Here is a 13,979-nt window from a genome sequence, read left to right as displayed (position 1 = left end):
CAAACTGCTCTGTCAAAGGGAATGTTCAACTCTGTGACTTGAATGCAATCATCCCAAAGTAGTTTCTGAGAATGCTTCTATCTAGCTTCTACGGGAAGATATTTCCTTTTCCACCACAGGCCTCCAAGCCCTTCAAATATCCACTCGCAGATTCTAGAAAAAGAGTGTTTCAAAGCTTCTCTCTCCAAAGGAAAGTTCAACTCCGTGAGTGGAATGCAAACATGACAAAGAAGTTTCTGAGAATGCTTCTGTGTAGCTTTTCTGGGAAGATTATCCCGTTTCCAACGAAATCTTCAAAGAGGTCCAAATATCCACTTGCAGATTCCACAAAAAGAGGGTTTGGAAACTGCTGTTAGAAACGGAACCTTCAGCTCTGTGAGTTGAATGCAATCATCACAAAGAAGTTCCTGATAATGCTTCTCTCTAGATTTGAGGTGACGATAATTCGTTTTCCACCACAGGCCTGAGAGCTCTCCAAATGTCCACTTGCAGACACTACGAAAAGAATGTTTCAGAACTGCTCTATGAAAAGCAATGTGAAACTCTGTGAGTTGAACACAAAGATCACAAAGAAGTTTCAGAGAATGCTTCTGTTTAGTTTTTATGTGAAGATATTCCCTTTTGCAAAGAAATCTTCACAGAGGTCCACATATCCACTTGCAGATTCCACAAAAAGAGAGTTTCAAAACTGCTCTATCCATAGGAGTGTTCAACTCTGGGAGTTGAATGCGTTCATCACAGCGAAGATTCGGAGAAGGCTTCTGTCTAGATTTTATGTGAAGATATACCCATTTCAAACGAAGGCCCCAGAGTGGTCCAAATATCCACTTGCAGATCCTACAAAAGGAGTGTTTCAAACCTGAACTATCAACGGAAGTTTCAACTCTGGGATTTGAATGCAAACATCACAAAGAAGTTTCTGAGAATGCTTCTGTTTACTTAGGTGCAGTTATCCCGTTTCCAACGAAATCCTCCGAGAGGTCCAAATATCAACTTGCAGATTCTACAAAAAGTGTGTTTCAAACCTGCTCCATCCAAAGGAATGTTCAGCTCTGTGAGTTAAACTCAATCATCACAAAGTATTTTCTGAGAATGCTTCCCTCTAGTTTTTATATGAAGCTATTCCCTTTACTATCATAGGCCTCAAAGAGGTGCAGTTATCCACTTGCAGTTTCTACAAAAAGAGTGTTTCAAACCTGAACTATCAAAGAAAGGTTCAACACTGTGAGTTGAATGCAAACATCACGAAGAAAGTTCAGAGAATGCTTCTGTTCAGTTCTGTGAGGTTTATGCCGTTTCCAACGAAATCCTCAGAGAGGTGCAAGTATCCACTTGCAGTTTCTACAAAAAGAGTGTTTCAAACCTGAACTATCAAAGAAAGGTTCAACACTGTGAGTTGAATGCAAACATCAGGATGAAAGTTCTGAGAATTCTTCTGTTTAGTTCTGTTCGCTTTATCCCGTTTCCAACGAAATCCTCAGAGAGGTGCAAGTATCCACTTGCAGTTTCTACAACTAGTGTGTTTCGAAACGGCTCCCTCCAAAGGAATGTTCAGCTCTGTGAGTTACACTCAGTCGTCACAAAGAGTTTTCTGAGAATGCTACTGTCTAGTTTGTATATGAAGTTATTTCCTTTACTACCATAGGCCTCAAAGCGGTCCATATCTCCTCTTACAGATTCTACAAAAAGAGAGTTTCCAAACTGCTCTGTCAAAGGGAATGTTCAACTCTGTGACTTGAATGCAATCATCCCAAAGTAGTTTCTGAGAATGCTTCTATCTAGCTTCTACGGGAAGATATTTCCTTTTCCACCACAGGCCTCCAAGCCCTCCAAATGTCCACTCGCAGATTCTAGAAAAAGAATGTTTCAAAGCTTCTCTCTCCAAAGGAAAGTTCAACTCCGTGAGTGGAATGCAAACATGACAAAGAAGTTTCTGAGAATGCTTCTGTTTAGCTTTTCTGGGAAGATTATCCCGTTTCCAACGAAATCTTCAAAGAGGTCCAAATATCCACTTGCAGATTCCACAAAAAGAGTGTTTGGAAACTGCTGTTAGAAACGGAACCTTCAGCTCTGTGAGTTGAACGCAATCATCACAAAGAAGTTTCTGACAATGCTTCTCTCTAGATTTGAGGTGACGATAATTCGTTTTCCACCACAGCCCTGAGAGCTCTCCAAATGTCCACGTGCAGACACTACGAAAAGAATGTTTCAGAACTGCTCTATGAAAAGCAATGTGAAACTCTGTGAGTTGAACACAAATATCACAAATAAGTTTCAGAGAATGCTTCTGTTTAGTTTTTATGTGAAGATATTCCCGTTTGCAAAGAAATCTTCACAGAGGTCCACAAATCCACTTGCAGATTCCACAATAAGAGAGTTTCAACACTGCTCTATCCATAGGAGTGTTCAACTCTGTGAGTTGAATGCGTTCATCACAGCGAAGATTCGGAGAAGGCTTCTGTCTAGATTTTATGTGAAGATATACCCATTTCAAACGAAGGCCACAGAGTGGTCCAAATATCCACTTGCAGATCCTACAAAAAGAGGGTTTCAAACCTGAACTATCAACGGAAGTTTCAACTCTGGGATTTGAATGCAAACATCACAAAGAAGTTCCTGAGAATGCTTCTGTTTACTTAGGTGCAGTTATCCCGTTTCCAACGAAATCCTCAGAGAGGTCCAAATATCCACTTGCAGATTCTACAAAAAGTGTGTTTCAAACCTGCTCCATCCAAAGGAATGTTCAGCTCTGTGAGTTAAACTCAATCATCACAAAGTATTTTCTGAGAATGCTTCCCTCTAGTTTTTATATGAAGCATTTCCCTTTACTATCATAGGCCTCAAAGAGGTGCAGTTATCCACTTGCAGTTTCTACAAAAAGAGTGTTTCAAACCTGAACTATCAAAGAAAGGTTCAACACTGTGAGTTGAATGCAAACATCACGAAGAAAGTTCGGAGAATGCTTCTGTTCAGTTCTGTGCGGTTTATGCCGTTTCCAACGAAATCCTCAGAGAGGTGCAAGTATCCACTTGCAGTTTCTACAAAAAGAGTGTTTCAAACCTGAACTATCAAAGAAAGGTTCAACACTGTGAGTTGAATGCAAACATCAGGAAGAAAGTTCTGAGAATGCTTCTGTTTAGTTCTGTGCGGTTTATCCCGTTTCCAACGAAATCCTCAGATGTGCAAGTATCCACTTGCAGTTTCTACAACTAGTGTGTTTCGAAACGGCCCCCTGCAAAGGAATGTTCATCTCTGTGAGTTACAGTCAGTCGTCACAAAGAGTTTTCTGAGAATGCTACTGTCTAGTTTGTATATGAAGTTATTTCCTTTACTACCATAGGCCTCAAAGCGGTCCATATCTCCTCTTACAGATTTTACAAAAAGAGAGTTTCCAAACTGCTCTGTCAAAGGGAATGTTCAACTCTGTGACTTGAATGCAATCATCCCAAAGTAGTTTCTGAGAATGCTTCTATCTAGCTTCTACAGGAAGATATTTCCTTTTCCACCACAGGCCTCCAAGCCCTCCAAATGTCCACTCGCAGATTCTAGAAAAAGAGTGTTTCAAAGCTTCTCTCTCCAAAGGAAAGTTCAACTCCGTGAGTGGAATGCAAACATGACAAAGAAGTTTCTGAGAATGCTTCTGTTTAGCTTTTCTGGGAAGATTATCCCGTTTCCAACGAAATCTTCAAAGAGGTCCAAATATCCACTTGCAGATTCCACAAAAAGAGTGTTTGGAAACTGCTGTTAGAAACGGAACCTTCAGCTCTGTGAGTTGAATGCAATCATCAAAAAGAAGTTTCTGACAATGCTTCTCTCTAGATTTGTGGTGACGATAATTCGTTTTCCACCACAGCCCTGAGAGCTCTCCAAATGTCCACTTGCAGACACTACGAAAAGAATGTTTCAGAACTGCTCTATGAAAACCAATGTGAAACTCTGTGAGTTGAACCCAAAGATCACAAAGAAGTTTCAGAGAATGCTTCTGTTTAGTTTTTATGTGAAGATATTCCCGTTTGCAAAGAAATCTTCACAGAGGTCCACATATCCACTTGCAGATTCCACAAAAAGAGAGTTTCAAAACTGCTCTATCCATAGGAGTGTTCAACTCTGTGAGTTGAATGCGTTCATCACAGCGAAGATTCGGAGAAGGCTTCTGTCTAGATTTTATGTGAAGATATACCCATTTCAAACGAAGGCCCCAGAGTGGTCCAAATATCCACTTGCAGATCCTACAAAAGGAGTGTTTCAAACCTGAACTGTCAACGGAAGTTTCAACGCTGGGATTTGAATGCAAACATCACAAAGAAGTTTCTGAGAATGCTTCTGTTTACTTAGGTGCAGTTATCCCGTTTCCAACGAAATCCTCAGAGAGGTCCAAATATCCACTTGCAGATTCTACAAAAAGTGTGTTTCAAACCTGCTCCATCCAAAGGAATGTTCAGCTCTGTGAGTTAAACTCAATCATCACAAAGTATTTTCTGAGAATGCTTCCCTCTAATTTTTATATGAAGCTATTCCCTTTACTATCATAGGCCTCAAAGAGGTGCAGTTATCCACTTGCAGTTTCTACAAAAAGAGTGTTTCAAACCTGAACTATCAAAGAAAGGTTCAACACTGTGAGTTGAATGCAAACATCACGAAGAAAGTTCGGAGAATGCTTCTGTTCAGTTCTGTGCGGTTCATCCCGTTTCCAACGAAATCCTCAGAGAGGTGCAAGTATCCACTTGCAGTTTCTACAAAAAGAGTGTTTCAAACCTGAACTATCAAAGAAAGGTTCAACACTGTGAGTAGAATGCAAACATCAGGAAGAAAGTTCTGAGAATGCTTCTGTTTAGTTCTGTGCGGTTTATCCCGTTTCCAACGAAATCCTCAGAGAGGTCCAAATATCCACTTGCAGATTCTACAACTAGTGTGTTTCGAAACGGCTCCCTGCAAAGGAATGTTCAGCTCTGTGAGTTACATTCAGTCGTCACAAAGAGTTTTCTGAGAATGCTACTGTCTAGTTTGTATATGAAGTTATTTCCTTTACTACCATGGGCCTCAAAGCGGTCCATATCTCCTCTTACAGATTCTACAAAAAGAGAGTTTCCAAACTGCTCTGTCAAAGGGAATGTTCAACTCTGTGACTTGAATGCAATCATCCCAAAGTAGTTTCTGAGAATGCTTCTATCTAGCTTCTACGGGAAGATATTTCCTTTTCCACCACAGGCCTCCAAGCCCTCCAAATGTCCACTCGCAGATTCTAGAAAAAGAGTGTTTCAAAGCTTCTCTCTCCAAAGGAAAGTTCAACTCCGTGAGTGGAATGCAAACATGACAAAGAAGTTTCTGAGAATGCTTCTGTTTATCTTTTCTGGGAAGATTATCCCGTTTCCAACGAAATCTTCAAAGAGGTCCAAATATCCACTTGCAGATTCCACAAAAAGAGTGTTTGGAAACTGCTGTTAGAAACGGAACCTTCAGCTCTGTGAGTTGAACGCAATCATCACAAAGAAGTTTCTGACAATGCTTCTCTCTAGATTTGAGGTGACGATAATTCGTTTTCCACCACAGCCCTGAGAGCTCTCCAAATGTCCACGTGCAGACACTACGAAAAGAATGTTTCAGAACTGCTCTATGAAAAGCAATGTGAAACTCTGTGAGTTGAACACAAATATCACAAATAAGTTTCAGAGAATGCTTCTGTTTAGTTTTTATGTGAAGATATTCCCGTTTGCAAAGAAATCTTCACAGAGGTCCACAAATCCACTTGCAGATTCCACAAAAAGAGAGTTTCAACACTGCTCTATCCATAGGAGTGTTCAACTCTGTGAGTTGAATGCGTTCATCACAGCGAAGATTCGGAGAAGGCTTCTGTCTAGATTTTATGTGAAGATATACCCATTTCAAACGAAGGCCACAGAGTGGTCCAAATATCCACTTGCAGATCCTACAAAAAGAGGGTTTCAAACCTGAACTATCAACGGAAGTTTCAACTCTGGGATTTGAATGCAAACATCACAAAGAATTTCCTGAGAATGCTTCTGTTTACTTAGGTGCAGTTATCCCGTTTCCAACGAAATCCTCAGAGAGGTCCAAATATCCACTTGCAGATTCTACAAAAAGTGTGTTTCAAACCTGCTCCATCCAAAGGAATGTTCAGCTCTGTGAGTTAAACTCAATCATCACAAAGTATTTTCTGAGAATGCTTCCCTCTAGTTTTTACATGAAGCTATTCCCTTTACTATCATAGGCCTCAAAGAGGTGCAGTTATCCACTTGCAGTTTCTACAAAAAGAGTGTTTCAAACCTGAACTATCAAAGAAAGGTTCAACACTGTGAGTTGAATGCAAACATCACGAAGAAAGTTCGGAGAATGCTTCTGTTCAGTTCTGTGCGGTTTATGCCGTTTCCAACGAAATCCTCAGAGAGGTGCAAGTATCCACTTGCAGTTTCTACAAAAAGAGTGTTTCAAACCTGAACTATCAAAGAAAGGTTCAACACTGTGAGTTGAATGCAAACATCAGGAAGAAAGTTCTGAGAATGCTTCTGTTTAGTTCTGTGCGGTTTATCCCGTTTCCAACGAAATCCTCAGATGTGCAAGTATCCACTTGCAGTTTCTACAACTAGTGTGTTTCGAAACGGCCCCCTGCAAAGGAATGTTCATCTCTGTGAGTTACACTCAGTCGTCACAAAGAGTTTTCTGAGAATGCTACTGTCTAGTTTGTATATGAAGTTATTTCCTTTACTACCATAGGCCTCAAAGCGGTCCATATCTCCTCTTACAGATTTTACAAAAAGAGAGTTTCCAAACTGCTCTGTCAAAGGGAATGTTCAACTCTGTGACTTGAATGCAATCATCCCAAAGTAGTTTCTGAGAATGCTTCTATCTAGCTTCTACAGGAAGATATTTCCTTTTCCACCACAGGCCTCCAAGCCCTCCAAATGTCCACTCGCAGATTCTAGAAAAAGAGTGTTTCAAAGCTTCTCTCTCCAAAGGAAAGTTCAACTCCGTGAGTGGAATGCAAACATGACAAAGAAGTTTCTGAGAATGCTTCTGTTTAGCTTTTCTGGGAAGATTATCCCGTTTCAAACGAAATCTTCAAAGAGGTCCAAATATCCACTTGCAGATTCCACAAAAAGAGTGTTTGGAAACTCCTGTTAGAAACGGAACCTTCAGCTCTGTGAGTTGAATGCAATCATCAAAAAGAAGTTTCTGACAATGCTTCTCTCTAGATTTGCGGTGACGATAATTCGTTTTCCACCACAGCCCTGAGAGCTCTCCAAATGTCCACTTGCAGGCACTACGAAAAGAATGTTTCAGAACTGCTCTATGAAAACCAATGTGAAACTCTGTGAGTTGAACACAAAGATCAAAAAGAAGTTTCAGAGAATGCTTCTGTTTAGTTTTTATGTGAAGATATTCCCGTTTGCAAAGAAATCTTCACAGAGGTCCACATATCCACTTGCAGATTCCACAAAAAGAGAGTTTCAAAACTGCTCTATCCATAGGAGTGTTCAACTCTGTGAGTTGAATGCGTTCATCACAGCGAAGATTCGGAGAAGGCTTCTGTCTAGATTTTATGTGAAGATATACCCATTTCAAACGAAGGCCCCAGAGTGGTCCAAATATCCACTTGCAGATCCTACAAAAGGAGTGTTTCAAACCTGAACTGTCAACGGAAGTTTCAACGCTGGGATTTGAATGCAAACATCACAAAGAAGTTTCTGAGAATGCTTCTGTTTACTTAGGTGCAGTTATCCCGTTTCCAACGAAATCCTCAGAGAGGTCCAAATATCCACTTGCAGATTCTACAAAAAGTGTGTTTCAAACCTGCTCCATCCAAAGGAATGTTCAGCTCTGTGAGTTAAACTCAATCATCACAAAGTATTTTCTGAGAATGCTTCCCTCTAATTTTTATATGAAGCTATTCCCTTTACTATCATAGGCCTCAAAGAGGTGCAGTTATCCACTTGCAGTTTCTACAAAAAGAGTGTTTCAAACCTGAACTATCAAAGAAAGGTTCAACACTGTGAGTTGAATGCAAACATCAGGATGAAAGTTCTGAGAATGCTTCTGTTTAGTTCTGTTCGGTTTATCCCGTTTCCAACGAAATCCTCAGAGAGGTGCAAGTATCCACTTGCAGTTTCTACAACTAGTGTGTTTCGAAACGGCTCCCTGCAAAGGAAAGTTCAGCTCTGTGAGTTACACTCAGTCGTCACAAAGAGTTTTCTGAAAATGCTACTGTCTAGTTTGTATATGAAGTTATTTCCTTTACTACCATAGGCCTCAAAGCGGTCCATATCTCCTCTTACAGATTCTACAAAAAGAGAGTTTCCAAACTGCTCTGTCAAAGGGAATGTTCAACTCTGTGACTTGAATGCAATCATCCAAAGTAGTTTCTGAGAATGCTTCTATCTAGCTTCTACGGGAAGATATTTCCTTTTCCACCACAGGCCTCCAAGCCCTCCAAATGTCCACTCGCAGATTCTAGAAAAAGAGTGTTTCAAAGCTTCCCTCTCCAAAGGAAAGTTCAACTCCGTGAGTGGAATGCAAACATGACAAAGAAGTTTCTGAGAATGCTTCTGTTTAGCTTTTCTGGGAAGATTATCCCGTTTCCAACGAAATCTTCAAAGAGGTCCAAATATCCACTTGCAGATTCCACAGAAAGAGTGTTTGGAAACTGCTGTTAGAAAGGGAACCTTCAGCTCTGTGAGTTGAATGCAATCATCACAAAGAAGTTTTTGACAATGCTTCTCTCTAGATTTGAGGTGACGATAATTCGTTTTCCACCACAGCCCTGAGAGCTCTCCAAATGTCCACTTGCAGACACTACGAAAAGAATGTTTCAGAACTGCTCTATGAAAAGCAATGTGAAACTCTGTGAGTTGAACACAAAGATCACAAAGAAGTTTCAGAGAATGCTTCTGTTTAGTTTTTATGTGAAGATATTCCCGTTTGCAAAGAAATCTTCACAGAGGTCCACATATCCACTTGCAGATTCCACAAAAAGAGAGTTTCAAAACTGCTCTATCCATAGGAGTGTTCAACTCTGTGAGTTGAATGCGTTCATCACAGCGAAGATTCGGAGAAGGCTTCTGTCTAGATTTTATGTGAAGATATACCCATTTCAAACGAAGGCTACAGAGTGGTCCAAATATCCACTTGCAGATCCTACAAATAGAGTGTTTCAAACCTGAACTATCAACGGAAGTTTCAACTCTGGGATTTGAATGCAAACATCACAAAGAAGTTTCTGAGAATGCTTCTGTTTACTTAGGTGCAGTTATCCCGTTTCCAACGAAATCCTCAGAGAGGTCCAAATATCCACTTGCAGATTCTACAAAAAGTGTGTTTCAAACCTGCTCCATCCAAAGGAATGTTCAGCTCTGTGAGTTAAACTCAATCATCACAAAGTATTTTCTGAGAATGCTTCCCTCTAGTATTTATATGAAGCTATTCCCTTTACTATCATAGGCCTCAAAGAGGTGCAGTTATCCACTTGCAGTTTCTACAAAAAGAGTGTTTCAAACCTGAACAATCAAAGAAAGGTTCAACACTGTGAGTTGAATGCAAACATCACGAAGAAAGTTCGGAGAATGCTTCTGTTTAGTTCTGTGCGGTTTATCCCGTTTCCAACGAAATCCTCAGAGAGGTCGAAATATCCACTTGCAGATTCTACAACTAGTGTGTTTTGAAACGGCTCCCTCCAAAGGAATGTTCAGCTCTGTGAGTTACACTCAGTCGTCACAAAGAGTTTTCTGAGAATGCTACTGTCTAGTTTGTATATGAAGTTATTTCCTTTACTACCATAGGCCTCAAAGCGGTCCATATCTCCTCTTACAGATTCTACAAAAAGAGAGTTTCCAAACTGCTCTGTCAAAGGGAATGTTCAACTCTGTGACTTGAATGCAATCATCCCAAAGTAGTTTCTGAGAATGCTTCTATCTAGCTTCTACGGGAAGATATTTCCTTTTCCACCACAGGCCTCCAAGCCCTCCAAATGTCCACTCGCAGATTCTAGAAAAAGAGTGTTTCAAAGCTTCTCTCTCCAAAGGAAAGTTCAACTCCGTGAGTGGAATGCAAACATGACAAAGAAGTTTCTGAGAATGCTTCTGTTTAGCTTTTCTGGGAAGATTATCCCGTTTCCAATGAAATCTTAAAAGAGGTCCAAATATCCACTTGCAGATTCCACAGAAAGAGTGTTTGGAAACTGCTGTTAGAAAGGGAACCTTCAGCTCTGTGAGTTGAATGCAATCATCACAAAGAAGTTTCTGACAATGCTTCTCTCTAGATTTGAGGTGACGATAATTCGTTTTCCACCACAGCCCTGAGATCTCTCCAAATGTCCACTTGCAGACACTACGAAAAGAATGTTTCAGAACTGCTCCATGAAAAGCAATGTGAAACTCTGTGAGTTGAACACAAAGATCACAAAGAAGTTTCAGAGAATGCTTCTGTTTAGTTTTTATGTGAAGATATTCCCGTTTGCAAAGAAATCTTCACAGAGGTCCACATATCCACTTGCAGATTCCACAAAAAGAGAGTTTCAAAACTGCTCTATCCATAGGAGTGTTCAACTCTGTGAGTTGAATGCGTTCATCACAGCGAAGATTCGGAGAAGGCTTCTGTCTAGATTTTATGTGAAGATATACCCATTTCAAACGAAGGCCACAGAGTGGTCCAAATATCCACTTGCAGATCCTACAAATAGAGTGTTTCAAACCTGAACTATCAACGGAAGTTTCAACTCTGGGATTTGAATGCAAACATCACAAAGAAGTTTCTGAGAATGCTTCTGTTTACTTAGGTGCAGTTATCCCGTTTCCAACGAAATCCTCAGAGAGGTCCAAATATCCACTTGCAGATTCTACAAAAAGTGTGTTTCAAACCTGCTCCATCCAAAGGAATGTTCAGCTCTGTGAGTTAAACTCAATCATCACAAAGTATTTTCTGAGAATGCTTCCCTCTAGTATTTATATGAAGCTATTCCCTTTACTATCATAGGCCTCAAAGAGGTGCAGTTATCCACTTGCAGTTTCTACAAAAAGAGTGTTTCAAACCTGAACAATCAAAGAAAGGTTCAACACTGTGAGTTGAATGCAAACATCACGAAGAAAGTTCGGAGAATGCTTCTGTTTAGTTCTGTGCGGTTTATCCCGTTTCCAACGAAATCCTCAGAGAGGTCGAAATATCCACTTGCAGATTCTACAACTAGTGTGTTTTGAAACGGCTCCCTCCAAAGGCATGTTCAGCTCTGTGAGTTACACTCAGTCGTCACAAAGAGTTTTCTGAGAATGCTACTGTCTAGTTTGTATATGAAGTTATTTCCTTTACTACCATAGGCCTCAAAGCGGTCCATATCTCCTCTTACAGATTCTACAAAAAGAGAGTTTCCAAACTGCTCTGTCAAAGGGAATGTTCAACTCTGTGACTTGAATGCAATCATCCCAAAGTAGTTTCTGAGAATGCTTCTATCTAGCTTCTACGGGAAGATATTTCCTTTTCCACCACAGGCCTCCAAGCCCTCCAAATGTCCACTCGCAGATTCTAGAAAAAGAGTGTTTCAAAGCTTCTCTCTCCAAAGGAAAGTTCAACTCCGTGAGTGGAATGCAAACATGACAAAGAAGTTTCTGAGAATGCTTCTGTTTAGCTTTTCTGGGAAGATTATCCCGTTTCCAATGAAATCTTAAAAGAGGTCCAAATATCCACTTGCAGATTCCACAGAAAGAGTGTTTGGAAACTGCTGTTAGAAAGGGAACCTTCAGCTCTGTGAGTTGAATGCAATCATCACAAAGAAGTTTCTGACAATGATTCTCTGTAGCTTTGAGGTGACGATAATTTGTTTTCCACCACAGGCCTGAGAGCTCTCCAAATGTCCACTTGCAGACACTACGAAAAGAATGTTTCAGAACTGCTCTATGAAAAGCAATGTGAAACTCTGTGAGTTGAACACAAAGATCACAAAGAAGTTTCAGAGAATGCTTCTGTTTAGTTTTTATGTGAAGATATTCCCGTTTGTAAAGAAATCTTCACAGAGGTCCACATATCCACTTGCAGATTCCACAAAAAGAGAGTTTCAAAACTGCTCTATCCATAGGAGTGTTCAACTCTGTGAGTTGAATGCGTTCATCTCAGCGAAGATTCGGAGAAGGCTTCTGTCTAGATTTTATGTGAAGATATACCCGTTTCAAACGAAGGCCACAGAGTGGTCCAAATATCCACTTGCAGATCCTACAAAAAGAGTGTTTCAAACCTGAACTATCAACGGAAGTTTCAACTCTGGGATTTGAATGCAAATATCACAAAGAAGTTTCTGAGAATTCTTTTGTTTACTTAGGTGCATTTATCCCGTTTCCAACGAAATCCTCAGAGAGGTCCAAATATCCACTTGCAGATTCTACAAAAAGTGTGTTTCAAACCTGGTCCATCCAAAGGAATGTTCAGCTCTGTGAGTTAAACTCAATCATCACAAAGCATTTTCTGAGAATGCTTCCCTCTAGTTTTTATATGAAGCTATTCCCTTTACTATCATAGGCCTCAAAGAGGTGCAGTTATCCACTTGCAGTTTCTACAAAAAGAGTGTTTCAAACCTGAACTATCAAAGAAAGTTTCAACACTGTGAGTTGAATGCAAACATCACGAAGAAAGTTCGGAGAATGCTTCTGTTCAGTTCTGTGCGGTTTATGCCGTTTCCAACGAAATCCTCAGAGAGGTGCAAGTATCCACTTGCAGTTTCTACAAAAAGAGTGTTTCAAACCTGAACTATCAAAGAAAGTTTCAACACTGTGAGTTGAATGCAAACATCAGGAAGAAAGTTCTGAGAATGCTTCTGTTTAGTTCTGTGCGGTTTATCCCGTTTCCAACGAAATACTCAGAGAGGTCCAAATATCCACTTGCAGATTCTACAACTAGTGTGTTTCGAAACGGCTCCCTCCAAAGGAATGTTCAGCTCTGTGAGTTACACTCAGTCGTCACAAAGAGTTTTCTGAGAATGCTACTGTCTAGTTTGTATATGAAGTTATTTCCTTTACTACCATAGGCCTCAAAGCGGTCCATATCTCCTCTTACAGATTCTACAAAAAGAGAGTTTGCAAACTGCTCTGTCAAAGGGAATGTTCAACTCTGTGACTTGAATGCAATCATCCCAAAGTAGTTTCTGAGAATGCTTCTATCTAGCTTCTACGGGAAGATATTTCCTTTTCCACCACAGGCCTCCAAGCCCTCCAAATGTCCACTCGCAGATTCTAGAAAAAGAGTGTTTCAAAGCTTCTCTCTCCAAAGGAAAGTTCAACTCCGTGAGTGGAATGCAAACATGACAAAGAAGTTTCTGAGAATGCTTCTGTTTAGCTTTTCTGGGAAGATTATCCCGTTTCCAACGAAATCTTCAAAGAGGTCCAAATATCCACTTGCAGATTCCACAGAAAGAGTGTTTGGAAACTGCTGTTAGAAACGGAACCTTCAGCTCTGTGAGTTGAATGCAATCATCACAAAGAAGTTTCTGACAATGATTCTCTCTAGCTTTGAGGTGACGATAATTTGTTTTCCACCTCAGGCCAGAGAGCTCTCCAAATGTCCACTTGCAGACACTACGAAAAGAATGTTTCAGAACTGCTCCATGAAAAGCAATGTGAAACTCTGTGAGTTGAACACAAAGATCACAAAGAAGTTTCAGAGAATGCTTCTGTTTAGTTTTTATGTGAAGATATTCCCGTTTGCAAAGAAATCTTCACAGAGGTCCACATATCCACTTGCAGATTCCACAAAAAGAGAGTTTCAAAACTGCTCTATCCATAGGAGTGTTCAACTCTGGGAGTTGAATGCGTTCATCACAGCGAAGATTCGGAGAAGGCTTCTGTCTAGATTTTATGTGAAGATATACCCATTTCAAACGAACGCCACAGAGTGGTCCAAATATCCACTTGCAGATCCTACAAAAAGAGTGTTTCAAACCTGAACTATCAACGGAAGTTTCAACTCTGGGATTTGAATGCAAACATCAC

The sequence above is a fragment of the Pan troglodytes genome, chromosome 1 (assembly GCF_028858775.2).
Source record: "Pan troglodytes isolate AG18354 chromosome 1, NHGRI_mPanTro3-v2.0_pri, whole genome shotgun sequence".
NCBI classification, from domain to species: Eukaryota; Metazoa; Chordata; class Mammalia; order Primates; family Hominidae; genus Pan; species Pan troglodytes.
The sequence above is the reverse complement of the archived record's forward strand: the minus strand, read 5'-3'. Positions refer to the sequence as shown.